The 25,203-nt window shown below is 36.9% G+C and overlaps 1 long non-coding RNA gene across 1 annotated transcript in view; it reads right to left on the bottom strand.

Moving 5' to 3' along the window:
* The window catches only part of LOC307153741, a 32,519-nt gene extending 7,654 nt beyond the window's left edge, over positions 1–24,865 (bottom strand). Inside the window, exons 1-6 of the long non-coding RNA XR_013820195.1 lie at positions 24,648–24,865; positions 22,707–22,858; positions 20,226–20,348; positions 19,860–19,986; positions 17,064–17,145; positions 8,189–9,488 (exon numbers count right to left, since the gene is read on the bottom strand). This is a non-coding gene — a long non-coding RNA (uncharacterized lncRNA). The remainder of the gene's footprint in view (positions 1–8,188; positions 9,489–17,063; positions 17,146–19,859; positions 19,987–20,225; positions 20,349–22,706; positions 22,859–24,647) is intronic.
* Between the last annotated feature and the right edge of the window lie 338 nt (positions 24,866–25,203).

Here is a 25,203-nt window from a genome sequence, read left to right as displayed (position 1 = left end):
TGTTTGTTTGTGTATGTGTGTGTCTGTGTGTGTGTGTGTGTGTCTGTGCGTGTATGTATGTGTGCGCGTGTGTGTTTGTGTGTCTGTGCATGTGGATTTGTATGTGTGTGTATGGGTGTGTGTCTGTGCGTGTGGATGTCAGTGTGTGTGCATGCTTGCATTTGTTTGTATTCCTGCATGTGTGTGTGTGACAGTATCATCCTAAACCAGCAACCCTTCGCTCAACAGCACCATCTACAGGCCGATGAGTGTACAGTCACTAAATGTGCACATAAATGAATTTATTTTATACCCCCCCCCCCCCCCCCAATGGATGAAATTCTACAAAACTTAGCAGAGGATACCCCCAGAGGATGTCAAGTTAATCATACACATGAAATATGGTGCAGTTCTGAACATCTCCACTGAAGATAGGGGCGATTAAAGCAGAATAATATTGCATTTTCATTTTTTATGGGAGGGGCGCAAATCACAAATGAGTGATTATGGGCTAGGTTGATGTGGGCCCTTAAGAGTGGGCCCTACATACCATAAAAATTTCTTCATCCTCGGTGCCACGGTTCAGGTAGTTATTTAGGAAAAACTGCATTTTTTGGGGGTTTGGGGGGGCCCAGCGCGGGGGGGGGGGTGGCCCCCGGGGACCAAACGAAATTTTTCCGTAGAAGTGTAGTGGGGCTACATGCCCACCAAATTTCATGTTCCCCGGTGCTTCGGTGTCCCTGGTATCGTTGACGAAAAATTTACGGGGGCCCCAGTGCGGGGGGGGGAAGTGGCCCCCGGGGACCAAACGAAATTTTTCCGTAAAAGTCTAGTAGACCAACATACCATAAAAATTTCTTCATCCTCGGTGCCACGGTTCAGGTAGTTATTTAGGAAAAACTGCATTTTTTTGGGTTTGGGGGGGCCCAGCGCGGGGGGGGAGTGGCCCCCGGGGACCAAACGAAATTTTTCCTTAGAAGTCTAGTGGGGCTACATGCCCACCAAATTTCATGTTCCCCGGTGCTTCGGTGTCCCTGGTATCGTTGACGAAAAATTCAGTAAGGTGACGGGAAAAAAAAAAAAAAACTTTGACAATCCCTATATGACCGCTTTCGCTAGCTACGCTAGCGGCGGTCATAATAATCCATATGTTCACAATCTTCTTTCAATGTCAGGTGCATTGGCACACAATTTTAAGTGTGATATTGCTTTAACACATTTCTACATATTTAAAATATTTAATTAAATTATAATATACAATATTATATATATACATACAATTTTGCTACATGTTTTATTATTGTATTCATATAATATTCATTTCATTATGATGTGTTGCCAGTCGCAGATTCTTTTTTTTTTTTTTTGAGCAATCGCTTAAAATCATGAAATGTAATATTTTCTATTGTTTCCTGTCTGCTGCCTTTGATCTTTGTCTGTGAATTTTTAATATAATTTTTCGTGTAAAGAATGCTACAATTTAGCGGGTAGAAGTTTGATACGGTTAGACTTTGTGTGAGAGCACTTTGTGGACTACAACTCTTCGCTGCTTTCGACGCGTTTGAAACGTCACCACCACTCGCACACGGACACTAGCTCACGGATCCCGCTAAACATGGCTGTGTCTTTGGTGCACTTCACCGCCTTCTTTCAGGGAGAGGACAAAATCGTTGAGGTTGGACGAAAACCACGGGTAAGTCAACTTTATGGAGTGACGTCACATGTAGTCTTTCTCGTTATGTCTTTTCCACAACTGCTAGCCGAAGAATCATACCATATACTGTCAAACTCGTAACATGAAAAATTATATAAAAAATTCACAGACAACATATGTTCACATTCATGGCACAATTCAAACGGGACCAGAAAATAATTATTTTCTCCCATTCACTTGCATTGACGATTTTTCAATCTAGAGGTCCAGTGGGGTTTTACGGATGGGCGGGACTTACCAGCTCTATACCATGGTCTGGGTGAATACTCGATTCTGATTGGCTGCAGGGTGTCCATTAAAAAGTGATAGAGGACACCGTAAAGGGGTTCTGGTGAAACTGACTGTTTACCGTTCGAAATTAATAAATAAATGCGCTGGCTACATCAGCTGTGAGTAACCATAGCAACAGGCAATAAACTGAATGGTTCTACGAGCTGAGCGGACTATAAATATCTCGATTGTAAAACTAATTAAAATATAAACTAATGTTTTAAAAATATGTTATTTGGCAAGTGACCATGGTATAAGCGGGTTAATGCCCTTCGAGGTGTCCATTGTCAGGTATTAATGGGCCGTCCGACGCGCCGTCGTCCATTAATACCTGACAATGGACACCTCGTCCGGCATTAACCCTTACTTAAACCTAACTGATGCCTTTCAGTTTAATAAACAAATTATTATGGTTGAAATAACATTTAAGCTGTTTCAACACTGTCTGTACACGACACAGAGCATCCGATAACCAATGAACAGTAATGAGTGAAAGATTGGAAAACGTGACACTATAGCATTCAGACTGAGTCCAAACAGTCTGGCCTTGAGTTCAGTCTGTACAAGTCACTGTGAATAAAACTATTCTGTGCATTACATTGGACTCTAATTAATGTTAAATGCTCCATATGCAGTAGCTTCAATTCAGTACTCATAGAAAATAAGGCACTACATTTTCCTCAGGGGTCAAAGGTCATTACTTTAGGGGCTATTAAGGGTCAAAGGTAGTGATAATTACACTCACCGATCTGTATTCAGCCACAGAATAATTATGATGTTCAGTCATCGCAGCAATTGCTTAATGAATACTTTGAATCGTTCACACACGGCTAGAGATGCAATTTATATTTTCAAAAATCTCAGCTCTGAGTCAGAAAATTGCAGTCTGAAGGGTGCGATGTGTTTGTTTCTTTATTTATTTATTATTTATTTATTATTGAAAGTGTGGACAGAAATGTAAATGTCATAATATAAATTGTAAAAGGTGAAAAACAAACCTTCCAGCTGTAGGACTGAAAATAATCCAAGATATTTGAAATGAACAAAGACATTTGCTTTACTGTTTTCCACCCCCTTTTTCCCCAATGACCATTTGGAGTTCCCAAACGCACAGAGGGGCTGATAGTGATCAAGATGTGTGTACTCTGGGGGTCAGTGAATTGTCACACCTTTAATACAATGGGGGAAGTTGTAATTATCTGATTGGTCAGCTTGAATGTCTCACATGATCAGGGAAAGGATAAAAGAAGATTGAAACTGTTGCTCAGTCTCTTTAGCCCAGGACACACCAAACCGACGCCAAGAACTAGCGCTGATGAAAGCCGACTGTGTTGTCGCCTCGCGTCGGGGGAAAAAGTGCACTTGAACACACTGAGAGAACTACAGCCGACTGTCAGCCAGAATGCGTGTTCTGCGCCGGCGTGTAAATGAGACAACTGTCTATTTCTGCAGATATATTCATCTATATCCGTCATTCAAAAAGGGAAACCGACGCTGACGGCTCCAGATACACAAACCATAAACAAAGCAGTGCGTGCTTACCATTTTGAATATCAATCCTGCTAAACACTTTCTTTATTCCACTCCGCTCATGCTAAGGTTAACCCTAACCCTAACACTCAGGTAAGATGACGTAACATTAGAACAGCCTTCTATCTGTCCCGTTTTGACTTCTTTGCTCGCTGTTTTGCTATTATTCTCGTTCACTAAGCTGAACAGCCAATCAGAGTTCTCTCTTTCACCGACGGCCCGACGCCGATTCAACATGTCGAATCGGCCGAAAAATAGCAGACGAGGACCAATTTCAGCCGACGGTGCGGAACCGCTTGGTGTGTCCCGGGCTTAAAGGGGTATAAGCGGGGTATAATGCCATTTTTGTACAAGCTAATATGATTCTTTAGGGTCTAAATTAAAAGTTTGTAATATACTTTAATTAAAAATTCTCATTAGTATTTTAAGAAAACACTAATTTTACCTGATCAAAAACAGCTGTTTTCAGCACGCCGTTTAAGTGCATGTGTCTTTAAATGATAATGAGCTTTGCTCACCCCGCCCCTCTGTTCTGTGGGGCGTTTTGACAACAACACAAGTGGAGTGTTGCCTTGACAACAGTTGAGGGTATATTTTGAAGAATGGCAGCGGGAGTCTCTGAGGACACTGTGCAACCGTATCAATTTGAACCGGAGTTGGAAAACAGGACTTTTCTGAATGGTTGGTTAACTTAATGTCACTTTGATCTATCTTTGTGTGTACTGGCAGGGTAGAGTAGTGAGATACGAACGCTATGTGTTTACTGATGTATATGTTAGTCCATTGACAGATTATTGTTACAGCTAATGGTCATGAAAAACTTTTTTTCAGTAAATGTAGGCTTGTCCGTGATGCGCAACGTTATCTATGCAGTGTTAGGTACAACACTGTTAGGTCAGGGATGAAGCACTAAAATTTGACTGATCTGTTTAAAAAATAACCAGTCTGTGAGAGTATGACAGTTATTAGGCACATAAACAACACACAAGTCACTCAGACAGGAGCTAATTCCTTTTTCAATGTTCTCTTTTATAAAGCAGTCTGGTGAAATGATTCGCACAAACATGAAAGCATTGACGTTGATCGTGGGGAATATTCCCTTCGAAAACAAACTCAGCCACTGCGTCTTCAGCGGTTCGGATTAGGAACATCAAAAAGATGCTGTGTTCGTTATTACACCCAAGAACAGGACACCACAATCGCTTAGACGCCATTCTGCTCCAGCGTATCAACAATGCGGACTATGATTGACAGCTCGCTCACGAGCGACGGCAGGTCTGTGTTGAAACGCTGCTGTCAATCAACAATCGTGGGGGGGGCGTCCGACCGTGTGACGTCACTAGGTCGAACGGCTTGATTTGTGAGAGGGGAAAACATATAAAGAGATTAAAAAAAAAAAAAAAAAAACTTTTTTATCATTTTATGATGGTTGTGTACAGGCACTGCCAACACACATTTCAGTACAATCAACTTGTAAAAGTGCATGTACCATTATATGACCCCTCTCTCTCTCTCTCTCTTTTTTTATTTTATGCTGGGTAGCCTACAATTAATGGTGTAAGTTATTATCATCTCATACATCTATTTTGTAACTATTTTAAGTGTAACCATAACCATATATTGTCATTAAACCCTTTCAATTACAAATGATGTGTTTACTAGTTTTGATTTGCTATTGATTTTGAAGTGCTCTCTATTGCAATACAATATCATCACTCTATAGCAACGCTCTCCCACATATTTTGCTATTGTAACTGCTCTTATTTACGTCGTTGGTATAAGTAGCAGTGGGTGGTAATAGACAAGAAATGTGCAGTTTTCTACCATCATGCTGACAACGTTTCTTTAGTCATTCGGCAGTCTTGCAGCCTGAACCCCTGCAGGAAATCCACCCTTACACAGCCTAAATAACGAGACGTCTTGGGACTAAATCCTTTCCTTTCTTCCTTTTTTATTCTTTACCTGGAAAGACAAATCACATCTGTCTACTTGTGAAGTTATTATCCGTATGCTTTTATGGTATTGGCTCGACAGAAGCCACAGTGTTACTTTGTCCAATAATATTTCCCACAATGCATTGCTCAAATGTATTATTGAGGCTGCATCTGCCATGTGCTACTTTTATCCCTAGTGACCCTTCAGAGTTTGAGAGGCACTTAAATTCATAAAATCTTCAAGTGTTGACTGAAACCAAGCAACTTTTTCTTGTTTCCTTGAACTTATTCTGATATTGGTTGTTTATGCTGGGAATTTCTTTGTTTCCATAAAGGTATAGGATCATCTACAATCTCTCTCGTCACATTTATATTGGATTTGATCTGAATATGATCCACAAGCGTCTGGACTTCACACTGAGGGCTTTAAGTGAGGTGTCATTTCTTTCAAATCTATTTGATCAATTGATCAAAACACAACCACACTGAGGATTAATGGACAGTGAATAAATGAAATATAGATTAAATGATAACTGTATGTGAACCAGAAACCTACAGGAACACTTTCACAAAGAGGAAACGAAATGAACGAATGTGGACGAGAATTGACTTTCCAAGGCTTAGGGCATTGATTAAATGAAATCCCGGTCTGATTATGGCAGAATGGGATTACATGGAAAAGGAAATGCTGGTTGCTCACACTGCAAATGTCTGGGATCACAAGCTCATACAGTGATTGACTTTTCACAGCTGTACTGATAAACAACAAGAGGATGAAAACCAGTGGATAACAGTAATGAAATATGAGAACTTTCTTATTTCTTACTTTATCTTCAATAATAACCAGTATACACACTAACGTTCAAAAGTTTGGGGTCAGTAAGATTGTTTTGTTTGTTTGTTGTTTTGAAAGAAATGAATACAGTGACTGTAAAGACTTTTACATCGTTAGAAATTATTTATATTTCAAATAAATAAAAATTCTTTCTACTCACCAAAGAATCCTGAAAAAAAATTAAAATGTTTTTTACAACAACATTAAACTGTTTTCAACATTGATAATAAGAATTTTTTCTTGATCAGCAAATCAGCATATTAGAAGGATTTCAGATCATGTGACACTGAAGGATGGAGGAGTAATGGATGAACTTGAAAGTTCTAAGTTACGAACAAACATTCTTTCAGTAGAATGTTCACAATGTTTTCTGAAAAAAAATTTGTTGGACGTTTGTCTAACGTTTTTCAACTTGTTTCAGAACATTCAAAAGTAACATTCCCATAATATTTGCAAAATTATAAAACAGAATGTTCGTATAACCAAGAAAAAAAGGTTTTAAAACATTTAAAAACTGGACGGTTGGAAAGTTCAGGGAGCATTCAGATTGGGAATGTTAATGGGAATGTTATCAAAACATTCTTTAGAATATATTTTTGTTAGCTTTCATAAACACATTTAAAATCTTTTTTTCTTTTTGACATGCAATAAACATTCCATCATGACATCGACACAAATGATTCTTCAAATAATTGCATAAAATTATATAATAATAATAATATAATATCCAATCCTCAACATAACACAAGCTTCACTCTTCACCACAATGTTAACTCCCAGAACTCACAGGATAAAAACTCTAAAACATGGTAAACACTAAAAAGTCTCACTCTTTTCTACTTTTATTCAAAACACACTTAATTTCAACATTTATTCTCCTCATTAAGGCCCTCACAAAACATTCTTTCGTCAAACAATCCCTTGCTTGAATGAACAAACATGATTCCTGTTGTCTCCACACAAATCTCCAGACAAAATACAATTTTAGAAGACTGTGGGGAAAAACCCAAACCCAACAAAGAACTGTGTTCCATTAGTTCATTTTAAGTAGCTTGCAGGTAGCATAAATGTATTTTTGAGTAAGCGTTGGCAGAAAACAACATAGGCTATTCGTGGGACAGCTGTGTACACAAATGGATCCGACAGGACATGCGGACAGCAGCGGTAAACATCCGCCGTGGCCTGGATTTACTGTACTAATGTCAGATGGAGGAAAAACACCCCGATGCGCTCTGGAGCGGCAGCCCTGATTCGCATGGATTCTGTGGATCGTCTCCGCCTTTTGTCCATAACAACTCCCATTATTTTAGGATCACTAACCGAGACGTAGTCAAATCCCAGTGATTCTAAACAAATTGGCCTGGATCAGCCACATTATTTTAGAATGGCTCATCCCTGCAGTACGATTCCTGCGGGATGGGTCGGATTACATCCGCCCTCCTTTCTGCTCTGCGTTTGCTACTTGTTGTGGTAAAATGTCTCAAACTATGAGCATCAAATTTGAATTAAGGAAAATCAAATTCCCTATCATCAATCACACAAATCATTTCTGCAGACGACCTGTCATGATAGAGCTCATCAAAAATCACGCACTTTTTCAACAGCATGGGTTTCAGAAGTAGGCTTAATTTCTCATTCATTTTCTACATGAACATTTCAGAAAATTCTGTGGTAAACAATCCTAACCCTTGAACCACATCAGAGATGAAATTGTGCAACATGTGATTTGAATATTCAAAACGCAGAAAGACAATAGCCCTACTTCTTATTAAGTGAACGAGCAGACGTGCGTGAATGATTGAATATGTCAGTTTTTTGTGGTCATAATGTAAAGTAATTTCTAATAAGAAAACAGTAATTCTGTATTTTATTTATTAGGTGGCTATAGCAAACATTAGATTCATTTACCAAAGAGATGGAAATTACCTGGTAGCGTTCCCATTCACCTCAATGGCTGCATCCGAAATCACACACTTCCCTATTATAGTATAGGATTAGATGAAAAACAGTATGTGACAAAAGTATGTCTGAATTCACAAGACTACTCATAAAAAAATAGGCAAAAAGTACCCGGATGATCTATTACTTCCTGTGAGATTGCTGTATACATTTCTTTGAATTTCAATATATTTAAATTCTGCTTTAAATTTGAATTGCAATAAAATATGAACAAAGCAGAATGGACTTTTTTTCTTTTTTAATGGTCCACCAACTGAACATCGTTGGGAATTGCTGAACTATGTGAAACTAAGCAATGGGTTTTAGCACAGGCTCCATTTCACCCATTCATGCAGCTTTAATTACTGAACATTATCAGTTCTAATACTGCTCCTGTACAGCATAAAAATGCATGAGACGTTACCGGCACGGGCAGAAATATGAGAATCATTCTGCTCACGTTAGCTTTCAGCTATTACCAATTATTTCCCCCTGAATAAACACAGTGTCAGAAGAGGAGCCGCAAGGTGCATTTTCCTACAAATTAGTCAGGAAAGGATCTGTCCCCCTCCACACCAGTGACAGTATAATCGATATTCCTCACTTATTTTAATGTCTAAACCACAGCTACGGACACCAAGAGTCAGTTTGGTATTCAGTGTTTGGTCTTTTGTAACTGCTCAGAGTTGCAGTTCTGTAAGTTTTGGATGTGTCGAGTGAAATGCCAATGCAATACAGAGGCAGATTGTGCATATGAGTGCAGATAGGCTGCGTCCCAATTCGTATACTCTCTTGAGGAGGTACTTATTTTTACGACTTAACGACTGCTAAAAAAGTATGTTCTATGTTACAGTATGAGTGTCACCATGTTGTCATTATCATGTGACCTACCAGCCATTCACTGGCATTCATAAATCCTCTCCCATGGCCTCATGGGATAGTAAAGTGCATACTACAGTGTCTCGCCCAAAGTATTAAGGTCATCCGGGGACTTTTTACCAACTCTTTTATGAGTACTGTGAATTCAGATAATACTTCTTTTGTCACATACTGTTTTTCGCCGACTATATAGTAGGGAAGTATGCGATTTCAGACACAGCCATACATTCATCCCAGACAGGGCCGTTTCTAGGCAAACTAGGCGCCATCAGTTGAAGGGGTGCCGATGTGGAGGATAGGCAATCTAGGGCTCCAAAATGGGCAGAATCGGCCCTGATCCCTTGAATCCAGACGTCTGTGTGTTGAAGCTCTGTAAGAAGGTGTAGACTGTTGACTGACTGCGGTAAACCTAGAGAGGGAACAGTAAAAGAGATCTGAGCGCCTTTTTAGTGAACTAAAAGCGTACTTTGGAAAGCACAATTCATCCCAATGCATTACTCAAGCTGTTTGTGGAGGATGTTGGGATGTTGTGTGATGTATTATTAGTGATGTGGGAAAAAATGGGAGTATTTATCTAGAAGCCCTCTAATGTTGTTTATAGCTAGTCTAATGCAGAATTTATCACATGGGCTTGTCAAGTGGTTACAAACGCCCCCTAAAAACCCCTAACCCAAGTCACCTCAGAGCGTACTAGTTTGTACTACTTCAAACAGTGCTTTAGGCTTTCTACATGCACAGCAATCAATGCAGATAATAACATTCAGAATATCACAGAGACTAAGAAACTACTCAAAAAACCCTAGCAACTGCCATAGCAACACAATCACATCCACTCAGAACAGAACACCCTACAGAGTGCAACAGTCGGGTTCGTAAAAGGGAGGGAAATGGATTTTTAATGATAACTTTTTTTAAACCTTTAAAAACAGACCTGCTGTGACCTATGAGGTTGTTAATCCATGGTATTTGCTTCTGCTTAAGCCGCCAGCTCGCATTATTTCATCTTATTTTTGTAATAATCGTATTTAACAACAGAATTCCTATAGAAAAACTACATTACCCTTGATGCTGTACAGAAAATAACACTTAAAACGTGAGTCTCAGAGTCTTAAAACGCAACACGCTCCAAAATAGCTCTTTAGCTCCTCCCACTCCCATGAAGGGAAGCACTGGGAATGACGTAATCGAGCCGATCTCCCTACGCTCTCAAATCACTAAAATGTACGTATGTGTATGCATATTTTGCAATAAACTTAATATGTATTGTTTTTATACATATAATCAACATTTGTAAATGAGTTTTTTTTTTTATTTCAATTATGCTGTTTCCCTCACTAAAACCGTTAAGTACAGTCTTGTACCTTCAAATTTTCAAATACGTACTTTTTTCTTCAAATCAAAGTTTGTGGTGTTGTGATTCCCCTTGTAGCTGGTTGGCTTGATTCGTGGCTTATAACTCTTTAACAAAGACTTGATTTTTAAATTTCTATGAGAGAAATGAATGGAAACGATGAAAAAGTGGGCGGGAACTGTTGCACTCTATTAAGAACCACTCAGAATACTCCAGCAACCGCCTAGCAACACATTAACCATTCAAAACACACAAGTTTCTCAAGGCAATGACCCCCGTTTTCTTTTCAGAAAATGTTAAAATCCAGTAGTTTTATATAAGAGTTTGTCTTCATAAATATTTCAACTCGCATATTTTTGAAAATTCCTGTGGCTTTGATCAACAATTTAATATCATCAAAGTCATAAAATTATCATTAAATTACAGCACACTCCAGGCGTCCTACAACCCTAGTTTCATTGGCTCAGTCTCACCTACTCTCCCTCTCCACCATTATTCATGGAGTTAGGTGTTCATTTAGGTCTTTTAGGTTATGTAAAGCGTTGCAGTGAGACTCTGGAGGTTCTGTGTTATTCCAAAGCATTAACCCCAAAGCTTTAGCAGTATTATGCAGACGTATAATAAGAATTAGCATTTCATACGACTTTTTCATTGAGCATTACAATAATCACTGGTACAAACCACATTCTGAAATATTAACACAGTTATATTGGATTATTAAGAACCAAGACTTGTACAACATAAGCAATGAGAATTCAAATGATGATGACGATTTCCTTCAGTCACAAAATGGCCATTTAAAAGTTCAAAGTTCTCAACGAACAATTTCGCCACCTAATTTCAAATCGGCACGCTTACAAATTGATTATTTTAACATCAAGAGGAACTCTTCCTCAAATAAAACCATGGTACTTAATGAACAGATTCTTATTTGCCTGCTGGGTGTCTTCTGACATACTCTGAAAGAGTGCTCATTATTGACTCATTAATGAACATCTTAATTAAGTACATCATTCACGGCACTGCCATTCAAATGTGTGCTTGTCTGTTATGAGAACGCCTAAATCTTCGTTTAACTTCTATTTAAATGAAGGCATTGCATGATGAACATTTATACATCTCAATGAAGTGGTAATTGGCTGTTTGTGTCTCAGAAAATGTACCCGCTCCAACTAATCACAGACACACATAAGAATTGCTCTGCGTAGCAAATTTGTATTCTATTGTTTTTCTCTGAATACTGTTAAACAGTGATGTTGGCTTATATATATATTTTGGATTTACTTCTGTCGTATCAACTAATCTCAACCACTTCTGGCCATTTTTACAGAGTTTTGGAGAACTATCTCCATAGATGTTCCATAAAGACATATAATTATGACAGGGCACATATCAATAAAACAAACAATTTGCATAATCACATAATGCTCTGTTATCTTCATATAGAATAATAATTATTATCATTAGTGTGAGTCTTGATTACACTTATATTTCTTACTATGTCTCATACTGAATTAACTATCCCATTAGCTAAATCAGAATAAATGTCAATTAAAAATTACACACCTGTTCTTAGGAAAAAGTGTCTTGTCTATGCAAAAGTCACCACCATGATGCTAAGGTGTTGTGTGTGATTGCCAGGGAGAAGATCTGCATGATTAATCGTTAAAAGATTGCAGTCTCGATTCAAACACCCACACGATTTCATTCCTAAATGACAACGATTCGCCTGTGTTTATTAAACCTTTGACAAAATCACACCGGAACATTCAGATCTGCGTTGGCGCTGGCGCTGAGCCAGAGAAAGCAGTTGTTATGTATGTTTGAAACAGCTTCACAAACAGTCTTTTCAACCACGCACCGTCGTTATTTCTGTGTTACAAATATTCAAATTATCACAGAAGAAATGGGTTAAAATTTATAGTTCAGATATAAACACTGATGTCTACGGAACCAATCAAAATAGAGCAAATCAACTTTTGAAAGTAACTTGACGCTTCAAATAATGATCATCAATTACATCGTTACACCAGTAGGTGGCGACAAGTGACTTTAATTTATTTGTCCTTGAATCATTCATTCAAGTAACGAAACAAGTTAAGTCTTCATGAGTGAGTCATTGAATCGTTCACTCAACTGATTTAAAAAAAATTTAATTGAAAATTAATTAAACATTTTTAAATAGACAGCAGCAATTAACATTTAGTCAAAACCTCTAGTGAATTAGGCCTACATGTTTAAAATGTCTGTTCAAAATCGTGGGAGAATCACGATCTCTGTGATTCTCAATTTATCCAGAAATATGCAGATCTACCAGGGATTTTTCCATATGGTTGCTAGGGTGTTCTGGGTGGTTGCTATGATGTCACTAAGATGTTCTGGGTCAGTAACGACACACCTCTTCTCAACAAACCACACAATTTGAGGTATCATTCATGTCTGTAGCACAGTTAGTGCGGGACGAATTACACTATAAAGTTTAATAAGCTTAGGGTTTTGATTCAAACTTCTCCAGACAGAACAGGTGCTTTTAGTTATGATGTTATGACTCTTAAGAAATTCAAGTGATCACTAATTAAACAGAGATGGGAGAAAAGGAGGCATGCACATATGCTCATACACACGCCTGGCAGCTCACCTTTGCCATCTCCTGGTTAGTAATAAAAAAAAGAGTCTGAGATTGAGACTGTAATATCCAAGACAATTTTAATTATCTGATCTGACATTTTGCCATAAACAGACTATTTATTCAGGTTTAGGTTAAACAAATTCTACAAAGACCTGGTATGATATTTGTAAAGGAGAAGGTTTTATCAGCGAGTCTATTTCACAGTTGACCTGTCTCCTCTGAAAATCAAAAAGCTCTCTATAGTCAATAAATTGGTGGCTTGAGTTTTAGAGCTCCGGAATAAAAAGTTTAAAATGGCAATTTTCCAAGAGCTGTAGGTACAAGTCTCACTAATAGTGGTTCAACCCTCTCCTCCCAAGTCATTCGAAAGCCATTTTACTTCCATAACGCGATCAGACTTCTGAGTGAAACAACAGGATATACATCAATGAGGGAAACAAATAGGTTATTATTAGATAGACAGTCTGAGGGCTCGTTCACATTGCATATGGAACGCATTTTTACATTTCACTTATTTGGTATTACATTGTTTTGCATGCAAGCCTGCGCTAGACGAATGTGTTTGACCGAGACTGGCACGAAACTGTGTTTCTGTAGGTTCTGACGTCACAAACTACCTTGTAACCAATCACATCAATGTGTGGGCGGGCTTTAGCATATCATTAACTATGCTCTGAAGAAGGGGAGTCTCAAGAGAAGCCAGGTTTTCCTGGTATATTTTTCTGTTGATATGAAAAATCAGGTACATTTAGCAATATACCGCGTGAATTATGTATATGATGTATATTACGATATTATAATGAACTATATGCCCTTATATGCCTGAGATGGCGAATGGGGTTTGTGTAACATTAGCAACACATTATTAGCTCTTTGATAACATAGTCAAGCAAAAGGCTAATCATACTAATTACCATTATGTGTCCGATGTTGTAGAGAGAGCGATACATAACGCATTACCATTCTGATACATCGACTTCTTCTGAATCAGTTTCTGGTTCAAACATATATGGCTGAAAACAGTAGCCGCTTTCTGACCGGAGGAACCTTTTCCAGTTCCTAGAACTATTGGCTAAATTACCCGGATGTCGGAGTCTTCGCACCGCAGGAACTAGGAACGATTTTAGTTCTAGGAACTCCATTTGGAGGAACTAATTTAGGTCCTACTTCAGAGTAGGGTCTAAACCAGCACTATAGGAACTACCCGTGACGTTAGTGCACGCTGATTGACCGAACGCACGCGGAACACCAGCACCCGCCATTTTTAAAACAGCTATATGTAAACACACAGATTATAGCCTATATATTTACTCCAGAAACTAACTATACAAACATGGAAAACAGTGATAGATGGGTCTCTAAACCTTAAATGCTGAAGAGAAAATCCAACGCAACTTTGAGGGGACCAAGCCAAACATGATTATGTATTTCTGCTCAGCTAGCAACACTGGACATCAACCACACGGCATAGGCTAATGACCTTTTTTTTTCATATACTGTCTACTTTCTATAACAGTTCTATCTAATAACATATTAAACAGTACTGTTAGACAGATCGCTAACTAATAAACACAGAGAATGTGAGCATTGTTTGCTCTGGCGTTCTCAGCGCCGCCAAAATAAAGGTCCGTAGCGCCGTCAAAATAAAAGTCACTGTGCTTGCGTCACTCCCTTACCCCTCCTACCAGTTCCTATGGCCACTTGGCCAGTGCGAACGCAAACAGCAAAACCGAGTTTGGGGGAGAGTAGTTCTTAGAACTGTTTAGAAGTGGACAGTTCCTAGAACTAAGTTCCTGTAACTACTTGGTCGGAAAGCGGCTATTATTTCCACTTGCCATCGTGCAGCGTTTGCAACAGTAAAGTTGACCGAGTGGATCAGGTACTCTGAGCTCATGTGAGTGAGTGGAGGCGGGGCTAATTTGCATATTCATGGTCTGCGTGTACTAAAAGAAGCAAGGGTGTAGAGTTCCATTCAAGCTATTTTAAGACATGATTTTTTTTTTTTTACAGGAAAAAACTAGACTACAGGGGGACTCGAGACTCCAAAACATGTCTCCATACCTCATAGGTTTTTTTTTTTCAGTCCTCTACCCTGCGTCTTGAATTTTTAAATGCAAAAATTAAATTAAATGCTGCTGTCTGTACATTATTTTTCCTATTACACGACTAATAAAATAAATTCTTATATCTTTTTACCTGTAGGCTATATTATCTTAAAGATTCAGCTAAGAAAAAACAGTCCATTATAAATATACAAAACAATCGACAACAAAACGAACACTGCAACGATATACAGTAATATTAATACTGAGTTTCTCTGAGGTCATTTTCACTATAATTCATAACTAAGACGCAAGATGGCACCAGTGGCATTTGCATGAAATGAGAAAGATTGAGTCCGTGGTGTGATTAATAGTGACATGACAGTATCACGGCAGTTTAAAGATACAGTAAGTGCTTTCTGAGAAACGCTGTTGAAAGTGGATCGGACTGAGCACTAAAACACTTGTAGCCAATCAGCAGTAAGGGGCGTGTCCACTCATTAGGACAGGAGGTGCCTGTGTTGCTGCATAGCGTGTTGGTGAATTTGGGGGCGGAGCTATCAAGATAGGGGTGTGATCCTTTTGGGTAGGGGCGGGTTTGTTTTGGTGATTTCAAATATCAACAGCGTTTCTAAGAAATCGCTTACTGCACCTTTAATTAAAAATATCACACCACTGGATGACGTGGCACGATTGATCAATCAAAATCCCGGATTCCAGAGAACCGTGTAACAAACATATTAGAAATCTTAGATATCTTTATATTAAAATGATATTATTAGGGTAATGTCAGACAAACATCTAGTATGAAATCTTCATATGACTAATATAACACTTTGAAAATGAATAATGGAAGTGTGCTGCAGTCAGTGCTTGCCATAAAGGATTTCTGTGGCCTGTGTACAGTATCCCGTCTTATCTCCACCTCTCAAACTGCTCTCTCGGGATTCTGATGACAGTAAAGCAGCTCTTCTGCACGGACTGAAGTGCCTTAATGCCTGCACTGGCATTTTAAAACCATTTCAGGGAGCCGGTGAATTTGCCTTCACACGAGTCGGGACATTGCGATGGCAGATTCGGCCACAGCTAAAGCTGACATTAATGCAGAATGGTGCACATTATTTGGTTGTTTGTTTCAGACATTACGGCTAAGGTCTAAGGTAAATGCTTTCAGATGTGTTTATTGATTTTGCACTCTGGGAACATTTAAGGCTTTCAAAACTACACAGTTCTGCTATTTTGTCTCCAGGAAGCTTCTTAAAATGAGTTTGAGAACGTAATAAGCAGGTGAAATTTCATTTTATTCTCCTTTTTTTTCATTTGCAAGAATAATACTGTTTGTCTACCAGCTATTTCAGTATGGCTATTTTAGTGCCACTAAGAAGAAATAGAAGAAATAAACTAAAGACAGCATTCCAGCTGAAGTGGCCTATTCAAAGCTCCAGAGAAGCAGCTCTGATTTAAACATACAAAATTATGCATGACAATGTAATTTTTGAAATGACATATATGGGAAAAAATGTTAAATAGGAAAGGAAGGAAAAGCAATTGTTGCTATCACAGTTCATCACTGTTGCCTGAAAGGAGATTGAAAATTAGCGTGTAACTAGAAGAGAACATCCAGTGACAAACTTTAACTAATCTTGTTGTACCTGTAAAAATGAATATTGAAATGAAGTTCAGCCCAAAGGCAATTTCTCTAGGAAAATTACATTATTACATGCTGGCCAGTGTAGCCTGAAGCTGTGGCAGTTCAGATTGCGCTAGATCAGTGGCTCTCAACCTTTAGAACTCCAAGGTCTCCCTTTGTCAAAGTCGATTTCCCTTATACACTCTGATTTTCCTCTTGTACTTCTGTTGAAATTATAACTAGAGGTACTTATTTCAAAGCGCTTTTAGGGCTGTCAATAAAATCAAATAATTAACTGTTCATATTTCAAGGAAATAAAATAAAATTGGTACCTAATGAAGCTGTGAAGCAGCAGATCTCCAGATGCAGAACTTCTTACGCTGGATATTCTTCAGAACTCTATGCTCAGTTAGCCTATAATGTTTAAAATACAGGAAACAAAACAAAGAGTAAAAATACAGGGGAAATGTGTGTGTGTGCGCATGTGTGTGTACTTGTACAACTATCTTTGTGAGGACCAGTTTGAGTTTTAGACCATTGGAGTGAGGACAAAGAGAGTAAAGTAAGGACATTTTGGCCGGTCCTCACTTTCTGAGAGCCTTTAAAGGCCTGTTTGAGGGTCAAGACTTGGTTTTAGGGGTTAAGAGTAGGTTTAGGGTCAGGGTTCGGGTTAGGCACTTAGTTGTGATGGGTAAGGTTAGGGAAAGTGGCTAGAGATTGCATTGTGTCAATGAATGTCCTCATAAAGATAGATGTACAAGAAATTATGTGTGTGTGTGTGTGTGTGTGTGTGTGTGTGTGTGTGTGTGTGTGTGTGGAGATAGATAGATAGATAGATAGATAGATAGATAGATATCAAATTACATAATACTAAACCTTATAATTTTAAGATATCTACAACACTCTTGGAAGTTTACTGAGGCCACCTTTGGTAATACAGGTAATAAGAGAAGTTAGAAAACAATAAAAACTAGAACTGGGACAACTGGGAGTGCAGTCGGGTGGAAATCTTTTGTATTGACATTTTTTGCTTTGCAATTTTAGTTTCAATATTGCTTGAAAGGCGGCAGGATTCTTAAGTAGAGTTAAGATGAAAAGTGGGTGCAGTTTTGTGTCTGTCTGATTACATACTAATTAAGTGACACAAAAAGAAGCTAACAAAAGAGACAAAAGACTAAAATCCCAAAAGCAAATACCACAAATAAGATGACAAAATAAGTGAAGAAAAAGATTTCCATCACAGAATGATGTAAAACTGTGGTTGCCATGGAGACGGAAGCTGTGAAAGTCTGTATTGTACAGCCATCTAGTGGCAGAACATGAGCTGGATAATTTAATTAATTTTCCCTTGAAAAAGTAAAGTGATGGATAGTTCCAGTTCTTATACTACTATTATAATATACTACACTGTATCCTATGGAAGATTTTTCCTAACAAAATTAAAATGAAAAATCAAATGCTTAAATTGACCAAATAATAGACCAAAACAGCTGTTTAAATGATAAATGAGACGTGTCAATCAAGTGGTGTGGGCGGAGTTTTAAGGTGGAAGAGGAGACATTCTTGTGTGCAGTTCGGGTGACTGCCACACTTGAGTAAAAAATATGATTCTGTAAATCATAATGATGAGAAAGTTTCTCGTTATTATGACCTTTTCTCATAATACTAAGAAACTCTTGTATTACTTCTATGATGCAGACCAGCAGGGAAGGGCAGGCTAGTGACATCTGCTGGTCAAAGCCATGTAAATGCAAGAAACGTTCTGCAAAACAGGTGTTTTTGTTAATGATCAGTATATGCCTAGTATTCATTTGTGGCACCATTTGTCACACCTTGTGATGCAGCAGCTGCATCACAAACTGTAAGAAAATGATTTCTTAATGCTTTGTCTGTAAGTGAAAGTTTTACTTGATAATGTTTTCAAAACACTTACTCACTTGCAATAGCGAGTGGGCATTAATATATATATATATACACAAAAGTGCCTCATTAGTGGCTGTTTCTATGGGCCGCTATATGTAAGCCGTCCACCACATTGGAACAGTCAAACATTTGAGAGCAAGTTGACTGATTTAGCTAAACTAACACAATACAACAAGACGAAGACATGGAAAAATGTTGCCTGGTCTGATGAGTCTCGATTTCTGTTGAGACATTCAGATGGTAGAGTCAGAATTTGGCGTAAACAGAATGAGAACATGGATCCATCATGCCTTGTTACCACTGTGCAGGCTGGTGGTGGTGGTGTAATGGTGTGGGGGATGTTTTCTTGGCACACTTTAGGCCCCTTAGTGCCAATTGGGCAATGTTTAAATGCCACGGCCTACCTGAGCATTGTTTCTGACCATGTCCATCCCTTTATGACCACCATGTACCCATCCTCTGATGGCTACTTCCAGCAGGATAATGCACCATGTCACAAAGCTCGAATCATTTCAAATTGGTTTCTTGAACATGACAATGAGTTCACTGTACTAAAATGGCCCCCACAGTCACCAGATCTCAACCCAATAGAGCATCTTTGGGATGTGGTGGAACGGGAGCTTCGTGCCCTGGATGTGCATCCCACAAATCTCCATCAACTGCAAGATGCTATCCTATCAATATGGGCCAACATTTCTAACGAATGCTTTCAGCACCTTGTTGAATCAATGCCACGTAGAATTAAGGCAGTTCTGAAGGCGAAAGGGGGTCAAACACAGTATTAGTATGGTGTTCCTAATAATCCTTTAGGTGAGTGTATATATATATATATATATGATTCCTTTAAAAAATCTTAATTATTTAACATTTGACTGCCAGTATACAGTATATTATGGAAATTAATAAATATATTGTGACAACTTGCTCCAATAAAATTGTGATAAAAACAACTCAAGTCTGTATTAAAAGTAAATAAATAAATAAATAAAACCATACAACTATCACAACTGCCAGTTTCAGTCCATTGCATTTAAAAAAATAAACCTGTTAGCATAAAATTCAGAAGTGAAAGTCATATTTGCATAACAGGGTGGAGTGAGGGATGATGTTTTTCTCAGAATAGAGCAGCACCGGTGCCAGATGTTCGCTGCCCCAAAGGGAGCTCGCTTTTAGATTCATAAATAAATGAGACATGCAAATCCTACCTGTCATTGGGGACTCAGATATGGCTTCAGTCCCAGGAGAGAGCGGGACCTACTGGGAAACATCAGGATTGCCTGGTTTCATGGGATCTCATCGTGTGTAAAGGCCTGTTCACACTGAGGACGATAACTATAACGATAACAATAACAATAAAGTTCTAAAATATAAAAGAATAGCAGAGCTCCACACCACAACTAGAACAATAACGGCACAGAGAAACAATATTGTTGGAGTCACTTTCAGAACGCATGTAAAGCGACAGACGACAAAACTGCAGTGTGTGTTTAGAATAAACAGAACAGTATTGTACGCTGGTGTAGACGCTAATATAGTTATCTTTATTTTTATCGCCATTGGCTTGAACTGGCCTTTACTCAGCAGACACACAACTCTCCCGACCGTCTCCCAGCATTATTTGAGGAGTTTTAGGACGGTATTGACCCATGCATCTTCAGCCCTCAGACACCTTTGACAGGTTATGTACACACATGCTGAGGAGAAATGCAGAAAACAAAAATACATTTTAGTATATAGGGCCATTCTATAATTTGGGGTACATTTCACATCAACAGAAATAGTACAAAAGCAATATGCTTTATCATTATAATGACTATTGGTTTTTTATATATATATTGTCAATTTGTTATGCAAACCTCCAACCTGTGTGGATATAAAATATAATAAATATAACCTGAAGGATATGAGAAGAAGCATAATTAAAATGTAAAAAAAAAATATTATAATAATAAGTATAAATATAGTAGGCCTATTAATTATTATTATTATTATTATTATTATTATTATTATTATTTACAGATTATTTGAAATGTAAAAATTAGTTCACAAAAATAGTACAATTGACTGTACACATTGTTAACTCTTGCACACACACATTTACTCTCCTTTGACACAGAAAGTAAAATTATGATAAAAACGATCTATGGCAAAAAAAAAAAAAAATTATCATCAGTGAACACAGTAGGGTCATGATAATTGAAATCATAAAATATTGCAAACCATAACAATGCACCCGATATAGTTGATGGTCACTTAATATGACACCACAATAACGACAAATATTGAAAGAAAGAAAAGATGTGTAAATATAATTCAGTATATGATGCTTGTTGAATGTTGATCAATCTCTTTTTATTTGCAGGGGTTGTTTGTTCAGCAATATAGTTAAGTTAATCTTAAATTAAATTTCAATGAAAAAAAAAAATTTCTAAAGTATTTAGATGTTATAAATACATGGACTATACTATAGATTTTGATTTTAACATTTTTGTATTATAATTTTTTTTCTTACTCGAAGACTCATTCACCTCTAAAACAGACTCTGCAAAAACTATTTTAAGGAACATCGATTTCAAGCTAACTGAAACAGGGTGCACAAAATATTTCCGTGAGATTTTAATATGCTTACCCTTAAAGGATTAAAATATGATATTTCTGAAGAACATTAAAAAAATAAAAATATGAATCATCAATGGACAAGAAATGTACCCTAAATTTCAGAATGACTCTAATATTTAGTATATATAGTTTAGTTTTAACATTAAGTTCAATATATGGTAAATAGTTCAACAGATGCACATCTGTAACTTAATAACATAAATAATTGTGATCAATTAATTAAATAAGTTTAATACATTTTTCCTGATATTTGTTCTCATATATTTTTATATTACATTAAAACAATGGCATTTATTCAAAATATCTTCAGTATTAAAATACTTTGATAGCCTTTCATTAGAATTAAACATCATTTATTTTTTCAGGAACCTACACTGTAATTTTAGTTTTTCTTTTTTTTAAGTTGTTTTCAGGTAACATAAAAATGTGCTTCATGTGGTAACATCTAAATTAACTTGTTTTACTCAAATCAAAAATATTTAATAGGACTAAATCAACATGATTACATAACAGACTTTATTTAACAGAATTACTATAAACTAACACACCAATGTTTATTAATGTGCACCGACTAAATCTAAACTGAACAAAGTAAATTCAGTTATAGCCTAGGTAAATAAAGTGGAAATTCTGGTTTCTGTGAGTTTGTCGGAAGATTGCACTAAATAAACAGTTAAATGTTTGATTCCAGAGTGTAAAAGGCTTATTTCTTCAGACAAAAATTTGGTGATATTTCATGTTGTGTGTAATTTTGTTTTGTATTTATTTTGATATTTAATATATAAAAGTTTTAAAAATTAAGTTAATTCAAATAATAATTTATAATTTAATGCTAATTGAAAGAGTATTTTTACTTTCAATTGACTACAGAAATGTGATTTGTGTAAATTAATTTTTTTAAGTTGAGCTAAAGTAAAGTTGAAGTAATTTTTTTACTTTGATCCAACGACTCATTTTTTTCAGTGTACTAACACCAACAAAAGAGTGGGGGGGGGGGGGGACTTCACGCATGTTTCTTTCAGTCCCTCTTCATGTGAAATTTACTTTTTTCTTCATCCACATGGAAATGCATCCTATATACCACCCAATGTAAGCAAAGTATTTACACTAACAAGATCATTTGCATTGACAGAACTAGTCTCAGTACTTTACTTGTCTTTATAACCTTGTCAGTTTAGTGTTTAATGTACTCTTAATGACAGTACAGCAGACAACAACTATGTTTTTCATCATTTCCATCTGCATATTGACCACTGGAATTCAAGGTAGGTCAAATAAAGAATGTTTTATATATTTAGACAGTTATGCTGAAGAGATTTCTAACCATCTGTCTTTTACAGGCTCAAATGGACAAGTGACAGTAACTCAAACTCCTCAAGTTCAACCAACTCAACGTGATGAAACGGTCAAAATAAACTGCAAAACCAACTTACCTGTTGCTGACTGTAGTCTCTGGAGGAACTGTGTGTTCTGGTACCAGCACAAACCTGGACATGCTCCCAAACTCCTCATTTATTACATACATCAACGTCACTCAAACGTCCCATCTAGATTCAGTGGCAATGGCGCTCACACTGACTTCAATCTGACCATCAGTGGAGTCCAGAAAGAAGATGAAGCACAATATTACTGTATGACCCGACACAAGATTGACAACAAGTATGTGTACACACAGTGATAAGGAGTCGTACAAAAACCTCCCTCAGTCTGTTTCACGCTGATACACACCGCAGGTGCTGATGGGGAGGAAGTGAATCGGCACAATAACACACTCACTGCAATACATATAGTACAATCTACAGTAGGATTTAAACATTATAGTTTATTTTAGATATAATTTTAGACATTTATTTATTTAATGTGCTATTGAGATCAGATCTAATTTATCTGCGTTAGTGAATTTCATTAAAATTACAGATCATTGAGAGATGGTAGGATATGTTTTGAGTGCTATTTAACTATTTACGATGTGATTTTACCGAGCTGTTCCCAAAATGTCTGTATGAATGAAAATATATATTTTTAAATCACACTTCATTCACTCTAACACCCTTTTTTTTTTTATTTTTTTTTTTTTATGTAGGGCAAGCAAAAATATCAAATAAAAAATACTAAATATAGACATTTTACTTTCAGAAGAAATAAACACAATTACACACAATACCATTTATTTACTTATTTAAAACAAATCAATCCAAATCTATTAAACTGTCATGCTGAATTCTGACCTGTTTGCCTTATAAAATATGATATAATATTACATAAAGTATTCTTACATTGAAATTTTACATACTACAATAATTATTAGTATCATGTAAAAAAATAGATTACTTAACAGCAACAACAATTAATAAAAACTTATTTACCTTACTTGCTTTAATAACCTATTATATTTTCTTATTTGTCATTTTGTAATATATTCCTATAAATCTTTTTTTTTTTTTTCTTTTTTTTTTTAAATGTGAACCATGTTTGAATGCATGATCATTCATGAGATTTAAATTTCTGTTGTATGCTAAAAGAAAACCGGTACACTTTAAATTAGACCATTAATTTATTAAGCTTGTATGATACAACTTTAACTTGATACATTTTTTTATAGCTCTTTTTTATATTTTTAGGCCAATACTGCTGCTATGGAAGCTTGTTAAAAATAGAAATAAAAGGTAATTGCGAATTTTTATCTTAGAATTCTGACTTTATAGCATAAAATTGCGAGTTTACATCTCGCAATTCTGACTTTTTTTCCCTCACAATTGCATGTTATAATGTCAGAATTCTGAGATAATAATTCGCAATTACCTTTTTTTATTATTATTTCGTGACGGAATCAATAAGCTTCCATACCTAAACTTTCTTTGACCAATCCTTATTATTAGCTTATGTTGGACACTACTTTGAAATATAGTTTTTAACTTTAATCGCAGATTTCTGATGTTCCAATAAAGATTATTTTCATAGGAACAGCATAATTAGCAGCATAATTTGCATAGTCATTCTGTGAAGCTAATAAGTCAGCTATATAATCCTGTGACTTTTACTGTAACGTTACCTCTGTGACCTCTTTTCTCATAACAAATCCACAACAAAAATGGTATTTCTTATTTTTCTCACCACCTTGCTTTGGTCACTCACTCTAGGTAACTTTCATTCTTAATAGATTTACAATTACAACATTTTTCCTTGTTATATTTTTATGTTTTGTAATTTTTTTAACATTGTATTGTATATCGTTAACAGTTTCCAGTCAAGTGCAAGTGACTCAGAGCCCTTCGCAGAAGACTCTTCAACTAGGAGAATCAGTTACAATAACATGTAAATCCAGTCTTGATGTTGGTAAATGGTGTGATGGTAAATATTGTATGAGCTGGTACCTCAAGAAATCGGGAGAAGTTCCTAAACTCCTCATCTTTGGAGGAAATGTCCGGGCTTCCTCTATCCCTTCTCGATTTAGTGGAAGTGGATCCGTTAAAGATTTCCAGATGATCATCAGTGGAGTCCAGGCTGAAGATACAGGAGATTATTATTGTTTCGGCGATTTAGGTGGTCATAGATTCACACAGTGATAAAGAGCCGTACAAAAACCTTCTTCAAGAACCTGAGGGGATCAACTGCAGATGCCGCGACAGAGGAAGTGAAACCGCTCAATAACACTGTGGGGAACCAGAAGGTTAAGAGATATCGTCACATTTCAATGGATTAGATCTTATGCTTTCAAAGCTATCTTATTGCTAGCCTCTACCAAAATTCCCTACCCTATCTTTAAGACGTGTTCGACTTAAAGCGGTGCTGTGCAGACTCAGCGATGTATGACATCAAAGTACCGCGAGAGTACTGTAATTACGACATGGCGTGAATGCATCTTAATTTGATGCAAATAACTTTGTGGAAGTTCAGTTTTTTTTTGTTTTTTTTTTGTGGTGTTTTTGA

Source organism: Squalius cephalus, assembly GCF_949319135.1.
Source record: "Squalius cephalus genome assembly, chromosome: 25".
NCBI lineage: Eukaryota > Metazoa > Chordata > Actinopteri > Cypriniformes > Leuciscidae > Squalius > Squalius cephalus.
The sequence above is the reverse complement of the archived record's forward strand: the minus strand, read 5'-3'. Positions and strand labels throughout refer to the sequence as shown.